Source organism: Antennarius striatus, chromosome 17 (genome assembly GCF_040054535.1).
Source record: "Antennarius striatus isolate MH-2024 chromosome 17, ASM4005453v1, whole genome shotgun sequence".
NCBI lineage: Eukaryota > Metazoa > Chordata > Actinopteri > Lophiiformes > Antennariidae > Antennarius > Antennarius striatus.
In genome coordinates, this window is record NC_090792.1 from 7,264,707 (window position 1) to 7,281,406 (window position 16,700).

Sequence of the window (16,700 nt, forward strand, 5' to 3'; positions counted from 1 at the left end):
GTAAGACAGAGTACAGGTGTGTGAATGAGAGGGACCCAAGTGGAAGAGTGAGGTTACAGGGAGAAGAGATCAAGAAGGTGGAGGATTTTAAGTACTTAGGGTCAACAGTCCAGAGCAATGGAGAGTGTGGAAAAGAGGTTAAGAAGCGTGTACAGGCAGGATGGAACGGGTGGAGGAAAGTGTCAGGTGTGATGTGTGATAGAAGAGTTTCAGCTAAAATGATAGGAAAGGTGTACAAAACTGTGGTGAGACCAGCGATGTTGTTTGGTCTAGAGACAGTGTCACTGAGGAAAAGACAGGAGGCAGAGCTGGAGGTAGCAGAGATGAAGATGCTGAGGTTCTCTCTGGGAGTGACCAGGAAGGATAGGATCAGGAATGAGTACATCAGAGGGACAGCACATGTTAGAGGTTTTGGAGACAAAGTCAGAGAGGCCAGACTGAGATGGTTTGGACATGTCCAGAGGAGAGATAGTGAATATATTGGTTGAAGGATGCTGAGTTTTGAACTGCCAGGCAGGTTAAGAAGCGTAGGAGGCCTAGAGGAAGACCAAAGAGGAGGTTTATGGATGTAGTGACAGAGGACATGAAGGTAGTTGGTGTGAGAGAAGAGGATGCAAAGGACAGTGTTAGATGGAGGCAATTGATTTGCTGTGGCGACCCCTGAGGGGAAAAGCCACAAGCTCATCAGCTTTATTCCTCTGTAGTTGCCACAACTCTACACATCTCCCTTGTTCTTAAAAATGGGCACCAGCACACTTCTCCTCCATTCCTCAGACATCTTTTCACTATCTAAGATCCTGTTGAAGAATCCAGTCAGAAACTCTACTGCCACCTCTCCTAGACACTTCCAAACCTCTACAGGTATATCATCAGGACCGACTGCCTTTCCACTCTTCATCCTCTTCAATGCCCTCCTCACTTCATCCTGACTAATCTTTGCTACAGAATATCATCCCAATATAACCATATAATATTATACATTTATAATTAAAATGAATTCAATCTTGTTGCCAGGCAATTAAAAAAAATTTTATACAAATTTTGTTGTGAATTTTGTACACTTGATTGTTCTTACATACCATGTGCTAAAATAGTCAACAAGAACATAAAACTATAGATAGCATATAAAAGCAAACTTTATTATCCTAATAAACAAAATTGAGATTCATTAAGAATTAAATTAAGAATAGCACAAAAAGAATTGATAAAACCAAAAACACAGCATTTTAGAGATGCAAAGGAGCAGAGGAGAAAAGTGTGAGTGCACGAAAAGGTAATGTTAAGGTAAATGTTCATGTAACAAGATAATTGTTAAAGTTTCTTTTGAAAATATTTGGTGAGCTGACTTCTCTGATATCCATAGTCAATGTTCATAACCTCCAATAAACCAGCAGCAGATGTTCAGTGTGTCCGGAAGGCAGAACCAGTGACTCAGCAGCACAACTTGGTGATCGCACATAGACAACCAAAAGCTTCGCATACAAGGAGGAACAATTTTAGATTTAAGGAGGATAAAACTAGACTAATACTGGAGGTACAGTGCCTTGCGAAAGTACTGGCCCCCCACAAGAACTTTTTGACATTTTGCCACATTTCAGGCTTCAAATTTAAAGATAACAAACTGAAAATATTTTTCATGAATCAACATGTGAGACACAATCGTGAAGTGGAACCAAATTTATGCAACATTTTCTACTGTGTTTACAAATAAAAAACTGAAAAGTAAGATGTATTGGCCCCGTTCTCTCAGCTCAGCTAACGGACTCCAGAAGTTCTCTGATGACATCTGAATGATCCAATGTTGACCTAAATGACAACAATGACAGATTGCCCCTGTGTGTCATTTGGTCTCACATTTGTACATCGTACTTTTCAGTTTTTTATTTGTAAAGACAATATAAAATGTTGAATAAATTTGGTTCCACTTCATGATTGTGTCTCACATATTCTCAGTTTGTTATCTTTAAGTTTGAAGCCTGAAATGTGGCAAAACGTCAAAAAGTTTTGGGGGTCAATACCAAAATATTCTAAATATTCTAAAGTCTCTATGGTTCTTCTTATTGTTTCTTTGTTCTTTTGGAAGGAGCAGTAAATAGTACCCAACAGTAATCTAATTATTCAGCATATTTTTGGTTTATAATGGTCCAACTCTAGCTTTATATTGAATATGACAAAAATCATTCATTTTGTCAGCTTGATAACATGAAACGAGCTCAGATCTGGGTGTAATTTGTAAACTCAGATTTAATCCACGGAATTAAATTCCCCAGATGATTAAACTCTATGTCTTTCTCAGTTGTTGACCCAGTTAGTAGGATTTCATTTTTACTTTAAGAACTTTTTACATTTATTCGGACTGTGCTGGATATACAGTTAAGCATCATCTACAGTACATAACTATTCAAACACATTGTGCTTTAGAATGATGCCACCAAGTGGCAGAATATGTTATAATGGCTCGAGGCGACTCCCTTGTGTGACTCCATAACAGCTATTAGGTTTCTCAGCCACATGATCTCAATTTCTGTCCTTAAACTGTCTCCCATTGATAGAAGCTTAGAACCAGTTTAAGTTGAAACAACCTAATGATAAAAAAAAAAGACGGTGTCCTGACAAATCATGTCAAACCTGGCACATATTCTCCTCAAACTTGATCTGAGGTTATCTTGCTCAGAAGAATTTCATTTGAATTGAAGATCTTTTCAAACACTTTATCATTGAGTTTAAGGTTGAACATCGGCCTTTAGCTCGTTAGTGCATTACCATCATGGTTGGGATTCCTTAAAAGAGTTCTGAGGATAGGTATCTAAAAAGTTTTAAGGATGTGTATCTAAAAAGTAAGATCCTGTACGGAAATCTATTTTCTTGTTTTTAATTGTAAAAGATTTGTGTTTGATCATTTCATATATCAGCAGTGCATATATATCTGTGGTAAGATTAAAATGAATATGAATTACTGTATATGAAAGACACACACACACACACACACACACACACACACACACACACACACACACACACACACACACACACACACACACACACACACACACACACACACACACACACACACACACACACACACACACACACACACACACAAAGTTAAACTGCAGAACTGGAAGGACAGAAAGATGAGATAGAGATGGATTCTTTCGACATGAAGAGAGATAAGAGAAGTTTGCTGACGTCATTCACTGCAAATTCTGTCTTTTTGTTCAAGAGGACTTGGAACTGAAAAAGAAATCTCAAGGGGAATACCAAAATGGCAAAATAATGCAGCAGGGGCAAAAAGTAATAATAAGCACAAATACCAGGCTAACCATTTAGAAGAGAACAGAGGAGACGGAAACATTCTAAAACTCAGTGGAGGAACAACATGTAACTATGTGACTGATGGATAACCAGGGCTTCTGCTTCCTTAAAAAGGGTTCAGTTTGTAACAAATCATAATTTTCGAATTATTATGTTAGGAAGACATTTTTTGTTTCTGACTATATATTGATGCTGGAAAAACCAAGGTTTTAACTCGGCTTTTCAAGCATCTTTGTATGTGCATGAACATGTATAAATAAAGCTCCATAAACATTGGTTTCCTACCCCAGCAGCATGGGTCACTGCATCCTGCAGTCAGCCCCTCTGGTCTGCAGGACTTGTGTGGATGCTGCAAACAATGTGCTAATGTAAGGGTCAGCGTTGTGTAACCAAATGGTGCTCAGATGTTCTACAGCTGCTGTGAGAGCGTCTGGTTTTCCAAAGGAAAATGCCAAAGTTTGGAGATGGGCCTTTTCCAGTGTGCATCAGGAAATGAGCCCATTACTGTTTTCCAGTTGGGAGAAGCTACCAGTCACTGTGAGAAGAGAACCCCACACCTCTATTTGCCAGAATTTTTATTCCACCTGTTATCTGTCCAGTAGAGTTGACATATTTCAGTAGCATTTCAATGCAAGGATAATGTTGCGTTTAGGTGTCCTAGGACTGAACCTCTGGGTTATTCTTCTTTTTTTCCCATTAATGCCATAGAAGCCTGTCCAGGTACATCAGGGATGACACTGTATTTGACGAGGACTGCCCCCTTTCTTCTAGAGTGGGAAACGATCCTCAAGTTATTGTCTAGGTTTGGTAGGATGTTAATTATTAGCCATTAAGGACAGATTTATCGGCAGCATAGGTTTTTCTTAAAATGTTTGCTTTTGCATCTTTAAGAGGACCATTACCACAATTTACCATGTGGATAACCATGTTTCCAATGACAAGCATGTTCCTCTATTTGACATATGTAGTTCATAAGTAAACTTCAATCTTTGAATGGATGTGTGATATCTTCAGTGGGAAAGGGCCACTGTTTTTTTAATCTTTCCATGCTGTGATGAGAATCACACTGAACCATGAAATATGCTGACAAACTTTCACATCACTACCTAGGACATTTTCATGTTTTGCAGTTGAAGAAGCACTCTTCTATGTACCACAAGTCTTTGGGACAAACATCTGCATCAGCTCAGATTACATACGGTAATCTTTTCACTCAATTAAAACAGCTGCCAAGTCATGTTTTCTGTTTGTTCATTTGTTTAAAAATGATTTATATTTCCATATCAAATTTTTTAAATCTGGTTTCCAGCTGCCAAATGCTCTCAAGGCCACGCAGAGGAAGAACCGGAGACTTTTAATAATTTGAAGAAGCTGCAAGAATCTGGGAGAACAAGGAGACCAATTGAAGATGTATCTTTGAACTAATACAAAGCTATATTTCGGAAATATATTTGAAATTACATTTCATCATATTTATGTATCTTTAGTTACATTTAAATGAAACACCCCACATTGTCTTACCTTATTTAAGATGAATATAATAAATGTCTTAATTGCTATTCAGAATCTCCTAGAGTTGTGTAATTACAATGCTGATTAAATCTAATTTTTGAAATAAAAAAATAACCACAACTCCTTACACATTGGTATATTCCTCCAAAGAAAATTTGGAAAAAAGCAAGGAGGGTAACTCATCTTTAAAACATTTCATCTGACATACCTGAAAGAAATTTCAATCAAGAACATAAAAATCACCCCCCCCCCCAAAAGAAAGCTTCAGTCATGACCTCCTGCTTCCACCTCTTCACACAGAAAGCACAGAATACAGTAAGATCTGTTCACTCAGATAACAGAGTGGAAGGAGCGAGAGGGTGTGTGACTGTCCGCAGGGACGCCGTCTGATTCTCTTCATCTCTCTCCACCTGAGTGCCAGTTAATCCTCCCCTCATCCCCCGACTCCCAGCTGGACCAGCATCTTGTGAAAGGCAGGCTGCATTAACAGTGAGGGACTATCCCCCACTGTCTGTTAGTCAAAGCTGATTGGAGATTACAGGCCTGTGGTGAAAACACAGCCCTCCATCTCATCTCAAATCACTCTCCACCTCTCCTTTCCTTTATCTCTTCATTTCTTTATCTTCCTAATCCCAACTCTCTTCCTTTTCAATGTCATCAACTTTTGCCTGCTGCTACATTTTCCAGCTTTTGACAGCTGAATGACCAGAAAGATGAAGAGGAGGAAGAGAGAGGAAGGAAAAAAAAAAAAAAGGTTCTCCTCCCAATTGGAGCCAGAATGATGTCATGGGGGCATTTGTCCTCCTGGTCTGGAGGCTTCCCTTCCCCTGCTAATTACCTTGTACAAACTCAAATCTGATATGGCGGATATGAGGCCCAAATATAATTATTGTGGGCTAACAAAGAGATATTGAGATTCGGGGAATGAGAGAGAGACTGCAAGCGAGATAGAAGGAAAGACACACGCACAGCCATCCATGCGCACACGCTTGCATACCCACCCACACAAACTCAACCACTTGTCCTTCCCCTCCATTCCCTCAGATAGGCTAATGTTATTACTGGGGTAATTATCCCCATTAGTGCCAGCAGCTGTAGAGAGCCCATTACTTGTTGTTCAAACTCTATCCCAAACCTTTCTGTCTTCACATCCCTCTTTTATTCCACAGATCTCATTTTGGAGACCTTACCATGCTAAATGGAGGCTGTTGTAAAAATAGGGCCCCATCAAATACCTAATGAGCCAGAGTTGTGCCTGGTTTCTAACTTAGTAGAGTCAATTTTGTGGATGAGGGATGTTGCAGCTCCACAGAAAGCTACATTATGGGAATGAACCTCGTGCAAAATTTGGGAAATAATTAGAAAGTGGATCAAATAGAATGTATTTGAGCATGTACAACTTTCCATAATCATCTGTGATTGGACTGTGGTGGGCATACTACATAAGAGTTGTGATTTTGATGAAAATTACCAGCAACAATTTTCCTCCTATTCCTTAAATTGCTACTTCCAGGTTCCGAGGTTAAAAGAGTGAACACAAGATGGCACTGTTTAGTCAAAAAAACCCAGTGCTTTTACTCAGACAGCCAGACCTTTGGAGACAGCTCTCTCCCCTCTCTCATGTTCTTTACATCCCAGCCATTCCTCATCAAACAAAATGAGTTGTAATTTTTCTGCCTCCTTGGATGCAATGACGCTTTCCCTCTGGGATGGCGGCGAAGATGTGAGAACAATCGTGCTTGTAAAGCTGAAGGTGCTCCCAGTGTATTTGTGTAATCTTTATACAAAAGCCCCCTGAAATGAGCCCCTTCACGCTTTTTAACATCGTGCTCTGCCTGCATCTTTACACACAAATTATTAAACTGAGTGCAGAAGCAGGCAGCTTTACACACAGCATCCCAACCGCTCTCTGAGATTGCTTTTGTTTTATTATCAGGGGCTGGTGTGGACAGTAGGTAACCTGTACACTGCTAAGCCTCGCATCAGGCACTAAATGTCATGCATAGTCTGTTTTTATTGGCTGATATAGCCGGTGGTGCCCTTCTCCTTTTCCTGGAAGCTATTGTTATAGAGCTGGTTGTTAATGCTGCTGACCAGATGGGCTCCTTAACCCTGCAGCTCTAACTGAGGGTGTTTACCATGCACTGGGCTGTGGATAACAGGTGAGACTGCTGCTGGCGTGTCAACCAATCAGAGAGCAGCAGATGTCTGGCCTCTGCTTGTAAACCTTTATGTGGCATTTGGGGCAGTAGGTTGATAATGACACCAAATCAGAGTGAATTCTGGTGTATGCTTTGACAGAGGGCTGTTATTTGAAATGGTTCTGCAATATATAGGGTAAGGGTCTCTGCTATCCCCCAAGACCTTTACCCTATATTTTTTTTATAGGTACAGTATCTAGTCAAGTTTAATCATCTTTTCCTCAGAGGAAAAGCTGTTCAGCTAATTATTTTTCCCCTCATAAAGTTCAGACATTTTTTTTCCAGAGATGTTCCCTTGTCCCTTGTGTGACAAAATGTTTCCACAATTATCGAAGCAAACACTGAACATTCCTTCCTGGACACAGCTCATCTTAAATTACTGCAATTTTCACAGCAGCAGCAGAGGTGTGGTCGAGCTTTCAAGGCTTTGAATCAATCTGCCTTAATGGATGTCCAAGACTGCAGCATGCATGTATGGATTAGTTTGACTGGAGCACCTGTCCCTGCTCTGTCAACATCAGATCCGGTTACTGGCTACACATTCACCTGGCTGACATAACTTCCAGTTATATGCAATATTCTGGCCTTTGTTTGCTGCTGCCCTCGTAATTCTGGTGTTTCACCTTGAATTATGGACAGAAGATTTTAGAATTTATAGGTTAAGTGTTTTAATTATACGTCCAAGTATAAACACTGGATAAAGCCTGTTTTGTAAAGAGAAAAACCATTATAGCTTCATATTTCCAAAAACAATTCCACCATCTGGCCCAACATTCTAATTCATGTAGATTATGGAGTTAAGCTGCCAGAGTGACCCAGTGGAGTGAGGATGGGCTTAACCTTATGGGAAGACTTCTCTCTCCAAACTTTACTCCAGATATTAAATGTTTAAAAATGCATTATTGTGTAAGCATTAACCATTTTCTTCCCAGTTGTATATTGTTTATTATGCATATCCGGAGTCTTTACTAAACAAGAGACGGAAATTTAGAGCAGCCAACAGTATGTCAAGCATATCTTCTTCACATTAGACAGGGATTCGTTCCCCACTCAGGGTGGACATCTCTCCTGATGTTCTGAGTACAGTATGGAGGGAATCCCATCAGATTCACGACAGGTTAATTAAAAACAATGAGGGTGATCTTTGAAAGTATCCCGCTACCTCCATGGTCTGATCAGGTCTAACCATTAACTGATGTTCAATCACACTCTGTTTGTGCGTAAACCTCTAATTCAAGACTCCGTCTGAGGTCTTTTGACCAATCACATTTCACTCAGTAGTATGTGATCATCTCCTCCAGTAGTAAACTCATTCTGTGTGGCCTCATGCTGTCATCTCCGTTATCTGTGATGATGATACAATTGGTTAGCAACCATTATGCTAGTGAAAAAGCTGAATGGGTGATGGATGGGGTAAGCGATAGACTCAGGCGATTGGTTGGGGTGACCCTCATCTTCTGTCTTGTGAACCATGATAACACCCCCAAAGTTTGCACCCAAAGCCCAGATCCACCCTCGTTACCCCCACCAGCTGCCTCTGACCTTCCGTCATAGTCCTGCCTCTGCTTGCCATGTGTTGAGAGTCAAAGGGTTCCCACCTATTGCTCACCAGAATGGAACCCCACAATTTCCTGTCCCTCACACAATCAATCGCTGGACTGACAGAGATGGATAGGGACGTCCACGACCCTGTACCTTTCAGGGGGGGGGGGGGCTCCAAAGGGCCGCTGTCACTGACAGATAATAGAGGAGGTTCTTTGGAGGAACGAGCAGGTCAAGTCTGCCACACTTGGTAGGAAGTTATCACAATGCAATGGAGTGAAATTCTTTTCTGTGCAACAACAGACACAATGTCTAACAGCATGTCTACCGGGTGGACGCGTGGTAGAAAAAGGTTTTAATTTAAATCCATCTAAATGTAATTCGGCACACATCAGATATGTTCTTATGGGGCGAAATTGAAACATCTTACAGGGTATAAAATAATGTAGGCTTTGTTGCTCATCAGCAGTTTATAAATGTCTTTTTACATACACAAACAATATAATCAGATATTTGTACAGAATATAGAATATTTACAGCTTTTGTTGCCATTTGTGACTATAGAAAGAGGATATGCAGCTATTCAATGTCCAATAATAAAATTTGTTAACCCAAGAGGATATTTCTTTAAAATAATTAATTCATCTAAGGTACACACTCAAATACGTTAATGAACATTGCGTCAGCTAGAGGCCCTTTAACTGTTAGGATGATCTTGCAATGTTGACAGTAGACTGAAAGCTTTTACGGTTACCTCACATTAAACTTTCGGGTAACCAAAGAATATAACACCGAGAGTGAAGTCATGCAGCTCCTGGAAAATTCCTCATTTATAATTTTATAAGAGTTTTATATTTAGATTGGCTCATGAAAGCTACTGACAAAGCTGGGATTAATATGGGTGATGTTGTTAAATATTTGTTAATTAAATAAATTCCAAGGTGTAGTTAGGAGACCTTGTTTGATCTGATTAAAAACTTAATTTTAAATATGAAGCTTTGCGATGATACATAAATAAAAATTGCATCTGTCATTCTACCTGGGATTCATGCACGCTGTCCTTTGTTTGATTGTTTTCTATCAATAACCTCGCTCTCTTCTACTACCGGGCTGCTCTCCCCTTTTTCCTCTCTCCAAATCATACAGTCTTGACATTCTGCCTCACATCGTTGTGTATTTGAGGAGCTGTCGTCTAGTTGTTCCTGATTGATTGCATCATTCACATGAGCATTGACAACAAATATCATTCAGACATGTGAAAGTCTCTGCAATGTCATAACACGATGATTGGGAGTGGAAGATCTTATTCTGTATTCACTGCCAAGGACTCAACGAGGATCATTCACATGTAGATGTGTCCTTCTGGAAGTGCCTCGGCTATACAATTTCCATTTAGATAAGGTGTATACACAAATAAAGAAAGGACATTGGGTTCTTCATCTGATTAACTAATCATAGTCTTTGTAATTCCACTCGGGGACCTGGAAGGGCAGTCCTGGGCTGTGCATCCTGATTAGCCTATGCATGATTGCTGCTGCTGTGGCACAAATCAGTTCAAGTAACTAAACTCTATATACTACACAGGGGCTGTGATTTAACAGGCAATTAAGACATAGAGGGTTTCTGTCTTTTTAATCCCTTTTCCCATTGTCTAAATAGATAGCTACAGTATAGTCCCTGATCAACAATAACAGAACACCGCAAGAATCGGAGTGAGAGGCGATTAGAGCCTTTAAAGCTCCCTGGAGTGTAGATGCAGGTTGTTTGTGATTAGCTCGAATTTAAACAGACATTCTTTTCTTATTGCCTCTCGCTGGAGCAGAGAATTCATTATCTGATGCTTAAGCTGAGAGGGAAAAGGCGCTCACAGCCTCAGGGCAGATCTAATATCTCCGAGAAAGGAATAATCCACATTTGTGACACAAAACAGGCCTCGTTCGCATTCGCCGCATGTTGACAAACCAAACAAAACACTCACAACTCAAGCCTTGTAGCGCTTTAACCCTCTTTCCACTTCTACAGTAACCCTCTTCATGCTGTGTAGTAGTGTGGTAGTGTCTGCGTTTCATCTGAAGGCTGGTTAAAAACTCTACAGCTCTTCTCCATGACTGATCTCTTTTGATAGAGCTCATTATGCAAACTGCTCCCAACTCCCACTGCATAATTAGTGCTTAATTAATTTGAGTGAAATCTTTCATCTGTCTGTGTCCGGCCAGCTCCTTCCTTCCATTTACAACATGATATTAATTTCAGGGGGGGGGGGTGGTAGTGCAGCTGATGAAAAGGCTGATATAATTAATCAAGTACTGTATCTTTTTCCTTCATTTTTTGCAGGAATAATAAGTGTGATGAGCAGAGTCTGATTAACCCTATTATGCACCCTAATTAGGGTGATCATTTAAAAATCAAGGAAGCAGTGCAATTACAAGAGAATGCAAATTATGCCATCCAATGAAGAGTGTGCAAATGCTAGGAATTCTTAATTTGGAAAATGTGGCATTTTAAAGTCAAAGGTCAACAGAATGTTTCCCTCTTATTACACGTATGTTAAGGATGTACTTATATACTTGAGTACCATGTGTTTTTTTTCCTCAGAAATCTCAATAAAAGAAGCATAAAATTATAGCATGAAGACTTATGAAGACAAATGCATTTGTTTTATTATGAAATAAACTTATTTGCCTTTTGTGAGGAGTGTTTAGTTAGAGAAACCAGTCAATTAGCTTAGCTAAGAAACAGAAGGAAACAGGTTGTCTTCCTCTGGTTAAAAGAATTTTCCCAACAGTAACTTCAATGATGATTAATAATTGTAGCACAAACAAGTTTTGGTGTTATGCTTTTATGTGTTAAGCAGGCCATTAATTGTTTCACCTTACATCAAATGTTATTTTTAGGGATTCTACTGGAGGTAGTTTTCCTGGGATACAGGAACTGTTTCCAGTCTCTGTGCTATACTTAGTCAAGCTACCATACCGACAGGTTAGCAACTTGCAACCAATTTTCTTCACCACTCATCCATAGAACCAAATACATGTACTTCCCCACTGGATAAATGAGGTTGTGGTGTTTTTAAAAATACAAATTTTGAACTACAAAATGTTCACCACTGCGTTAAAACAAACTCATCTGAGAGCACAACAAGCTGTGAATCCTTGTTTTGTTGGTTCGTTCAGATGCAGAGACACAACTTTTTTATTTCCCAGGGGTCCTGTGTGTTGCATACAGACAGAGGCAGCTGCCACTGTACACTGAAGAACAGGGGTTCAGCACCCTGGACAGCGACCAGACTTCTCCACAGGTACTCCCTCAGATCTCGCAGTTTATATTTAAAGTGGGTATTAGTTCAAGAAACGGGGCAGTTATGTAGTTAATAGACATTTCTACATGTGTGAATAAATGAGATCAGCTGACTGATCGTTTAAGATGATAAGAAAGGTGATCAATATGCTCTTTTTGTCAACTGATGAAGTATATGGTCCATTAAGTCTACCAGTCCATTGTTCATGCTTTTAGATGATACAGATGCTGTCTACACTTTCATCAAGATAATGGTGACCTCATATATGGAGTCTATGAGCAATGGGCCCAATTTCTTTATTTTTTTCCAGCAGAGTCATTATCAGAATCATTACAAAGCTTCAGTCAGCCAATGAGCAGCAGAGAGGGGAACTTTTCTGTTGACTTCTTGCACAAGAAATGCTGACTGCAAAGACCGATTAGTCAGATGACATGTTTGTGTCTGCATTGTGTGTGTGTGTGTGTGTGTGTGTGTCTTCTCTACTTCCTTCTATCTGTAGGCTGTGTGCATGTGTGTTTCTACATGAACGTACCTCAATTTGCTCCTCTTCAGCCCCATATTGCAGCTGTGCCTCAGAGGGCTCTTGTGAAGTAATTGAATGAGCCAGGGCAAGGGGAAACCTGTGGCAGAGAATGTGGTGCCCGCTGGCCTTATTATCTGTAATACGGCAACCGCTCAGCCTGAACTCTCTCATCCGCTCATGAATACAGAAATGAATGTGGCAGAAGAGTGAGGACAGAATGTAGAGGAGAGAAACGCGCCAGAGCTGTTTTTAATCAGCTCCCAGATAGAACAATCCCTTCATCCACCTCAACAGCTCAGAGGTGAATTAGTATTTAACATTCCAGGGCATGCTTTCTGACCAGGGACACCACACCAAATAACCAATGGACTGTGAAGATTATTGAGAGACACTCTGATGTTTTTGATGAGTAAATTAGAGCTTAACACACCCCTGAGACTGCAGCAAGTGATATGCCTGATATGCAGGAAAGCGTCCTTTTAATAAGAGGCTCTTTACAGGGAAAAGAAAAGCTCATATTGTCCCTTTAAAGCCTTTGTTCTTATGTCTGTGCACATACAACATAACACAAAATTTTCAATTGCTGAAAACTTATCCTTTTTTTGCTAAAGAGGATTAAAAATTTCATGAGATGCTGTTAAGGATTTGTATCTTGCAAAACAATTGTGCTGGCTGGACTTGCGGAGCATTTGCACAAATAACATGAAATTCCAGATGCATTCGTGTTCATCCTCAATGAGTCATCAGCATCACTGTCAAAAGTACAGATGACTTCAGGGATATTCCAGGTTGACACCATGGTCCATTAGTTGTAAGATCAGTTCTATACCACTTTACAGGCCTTCTCTCCTGGGTCTCGTGAGTATCTTTCTAAAGTACACTTTAAAGTCTAGACTGTGACCTCTGTGTTGCTCTCATGACCATCCAAGCAATTTTACCATTGATCTTCTGGATACTACAGCCTTTTCCCCCTGTAAACTCACTACAAACCTTTCACTATTGTTAACTATTGTTACCAGAACTGCCCCACTGCTATTTCACAGTGATATGCTGACTCTAGTGAGATTGCCTACAAATGGTTTCCAGGTCCTTCAAGAGAAACCTGTCATCGAGAATCAATAGTGCACAACCTGAACAGTACACAACTGACTTTGGGAAAATCAGTGTTTCCATTGCTGTCCCCTCTGAGAACACGAGATGTAACTTGTTCATTCAAATTCCAAAATATGTTGTCAGGACAGATTTTATAACTAAAACCTTTTTTCACTATGGAGATGACAGGGAAATGTGTTCAATTACTCAGACAAGGGATCCATATACTGCAAACGACAGTTATCCTAAAAAAGTGGCCACCAAACAGCTTTAAAGACAGATCAAACACAATTTTCAGTGTTGACAGCAAATTGAATCTACAACAAAATCTTAAGTTTAAACCTGTTTTATTACTATTTATTATCTCACACCACCAAGTTTTCCATGAGTCCTATAAATTGGCCATTCTACTGTAATGCATATATTTACTATAAACGCACTGGTCCAGATCAGACTTAGATTTATGATAGGTTTTATGCTGGTGTCATGATGTTAAATAATTACTGTGCATCATCCATAAAGTTAGAAAAAGAAAAGTCTTGTCTTTATTCTTGGATTGCACTTAAAAATCCTTTACAATTATGTAATCCAGACTATGACCTGCATAAACATCAAAAATGTGTGGTTTATTTAAAAAGAAGTATATTAAAATGTAGCCAGAACATTTAGATTTGCTGAAAACATAGCCCTGAGGTTTCTAGTAACCTATTATACAAAAAAAGCAAAGAAATACATGAGTGTATGCATATAAACTTTGAAATGAAAGCATATACTCAGCAAACGGACACGTTAATGAACAAAACCAAACACTTCATAGTGATAGTGGAGAACTGACATTCTCTCTGCAGAGAAAGTTTGAACTAGTTTTGGACCACCTCGTGTAGAACTATATTTAAAAAGCAATCACTTCATTAAACTCTGCCACTTTTGTTCCACTGTGTCATTGTTCTGTTTTTGGCGGCTGCCTGCTCCTTGTTTGGAGGACAAAGGCTAGAGCTCAGGGTGTTCTGTGTCCACAAGCAGCCTGATTAGATCTGGGTCCCTCGCTGGCTCTCTCCATGGTGCTGAAAGAGCCTTCTATCAGATTACAACCAGTCAGAATAGGACCTCAGATAATCCATTACAATAATTGATTGACAATGCATTTAAGGTGGCCGTGTAGTGAACACCAATTACAGTCATGTCCCATTGCACTTTTAAATTGGCTTGGGTTGGCAAAGCACATGGAGATAGTCAGTCATCTTTGAAATCCTGGGTTTTCTACATCTGTGTTGAGAATAAAGATAATGTAATCTGTGTGAAAGCACAAAAACAGATCCACGGCCCACTGTAATCTGGTCAGTGTTTCACAGAAACTGTGGGAGATGCCTGCAAAGAATTCTGTGAATACGCAGATTAAACTTTCAGTCCATTGTCAGAATGAATTTTTCTTCCTGTAGGTGGTGCAGTGAAGTAAGAATGAAGCTTTCAAGCCAGAAACCTCCATCAGATCTCTCTATTTATACTCAACTATCAGGCCTTCAACACTAAAGGCATTATTTTCAAGCAAGTATTAGCATAAAGCTGGATATAGAGCCAAAAAACATGATTCAACGTCACATAAATAATTTAAAACATTAGTTATTCATGCAGCTTCGACTTTTATCACATAATCTCAGTAATTACACTGGCAGCATCGCCTATAGGCAGGAGGAGCAACATTTAAAATGCTTTAGCATGCGATAAGGTTCAGGAGGGTGTAGCTGAGCTGATGCAGCTGTATGCTAATGAGGCGCCAGCGCTTCCCTTCCGCCAGGGCCGCACGCGCCACTGATCAAACACGCGCATGCGCGGTCAGCCGGGACCGGCACGCCGGCCCACGCGCCCCACTGAAATCACCACGGGGAAAGAGGAACTCGTTAAGATGCCATCAAAGCTTGTTCTCCCAACAAACCACGACTAATACTAGTAGATGCAGGTTGGAAGAACACAACAGAGGCCAGGAGGCAAGACAAGACAACACGAAACTAGAGTCAAAAGTTTAAAGAGCGAAAATAATCAAATGATAAACCCGCGAAAACAACAGTAAAAAGGTGTCGTGAAGAAAACTTCAAAAAACAGAGTGTGAAAATCACTTTCGGTGGAAAATTTTAAATACAAACTTTAAAACGGTGAAAAGTCTGCTTTCTGCGTTTAGAATAAATGAAATCTATATCTGTCTTTTCAGTTGTAGAAAAGGTGACATTTAACCTAAATAACGGTGTGCGCACAGGCAGGTGAGAAGGCACGACACACAGAGGCCCATTGAAGGGAAGGCGCAGGCCTTCCCTTCAATCAGCTCCGATTGTGTAATTATTTGACTTGGTCATACTGCAGCTTTATGCAAATGAGGGGAACAATGAACGACGATGGAGATTAATTCCTCCCTGGTCTGCAGACTGAAAGGAGAAAGAATGCACTCTCTGCCAAGTGGCGCACTGCAGCCTACATACAGTCATTAAAAGAAAAGACAAGACAAAATATGGTAAACAATGAAGCGTATGCAGAAAACACGGGGAAGTTACAGAAAATAGTCCACAAAGTTTTTTGTTTTTGTGTTTGTGGCGGACCGGGTCCTGCTGAATGAGACTGTTAAAAAGTGAGTTAAATTCTAATAAATGATTATTGTAGCTCGTAACAAATCATAAAAGAGCTCACATTTAAATCAATTTCACTCCTTTTACCTTTAAAAATAGAATGCACCAATCAAGAAACCCCCCCCCCCCACCACGAACACAGAACGTGTTTGTACAAACGATAGTTCCAGCAACGAGAGCAGCTTCAATTTTAGCTTTGAATATCTCCACGGCATTTTGCAACACAAGCCTCGGCTGCGGCCTTCTTTGTCTGGAGCGCTGATTCCGCTCAGCAGGACTCTAGCTGTGGGCCAGATTGGTCGTGAGTCCCGTTTCACAGTTAAGAGGTCAATTTGCCTTTCAAACGGGAAAAAAAGACTGGGATATCCAAGCACGGGCAGACGTGGCTATTGTGCACAAAGACCAGAGGGCCTTCTTATTACTTATGTATGCAGCGAGATGTCTGATTTATATGTGGAGTTAAACTACCGAGACAGACACGTGCCCTAAAATAAAGAAGCACTCTCTACATTCTGTTTATTTAAGACATAATAAAATGAAAGGTCATAAAAACTGTCGTATTTTGTTTGTTGGAAGTCCCGTGACGTGCGCTTAAAGGTCGT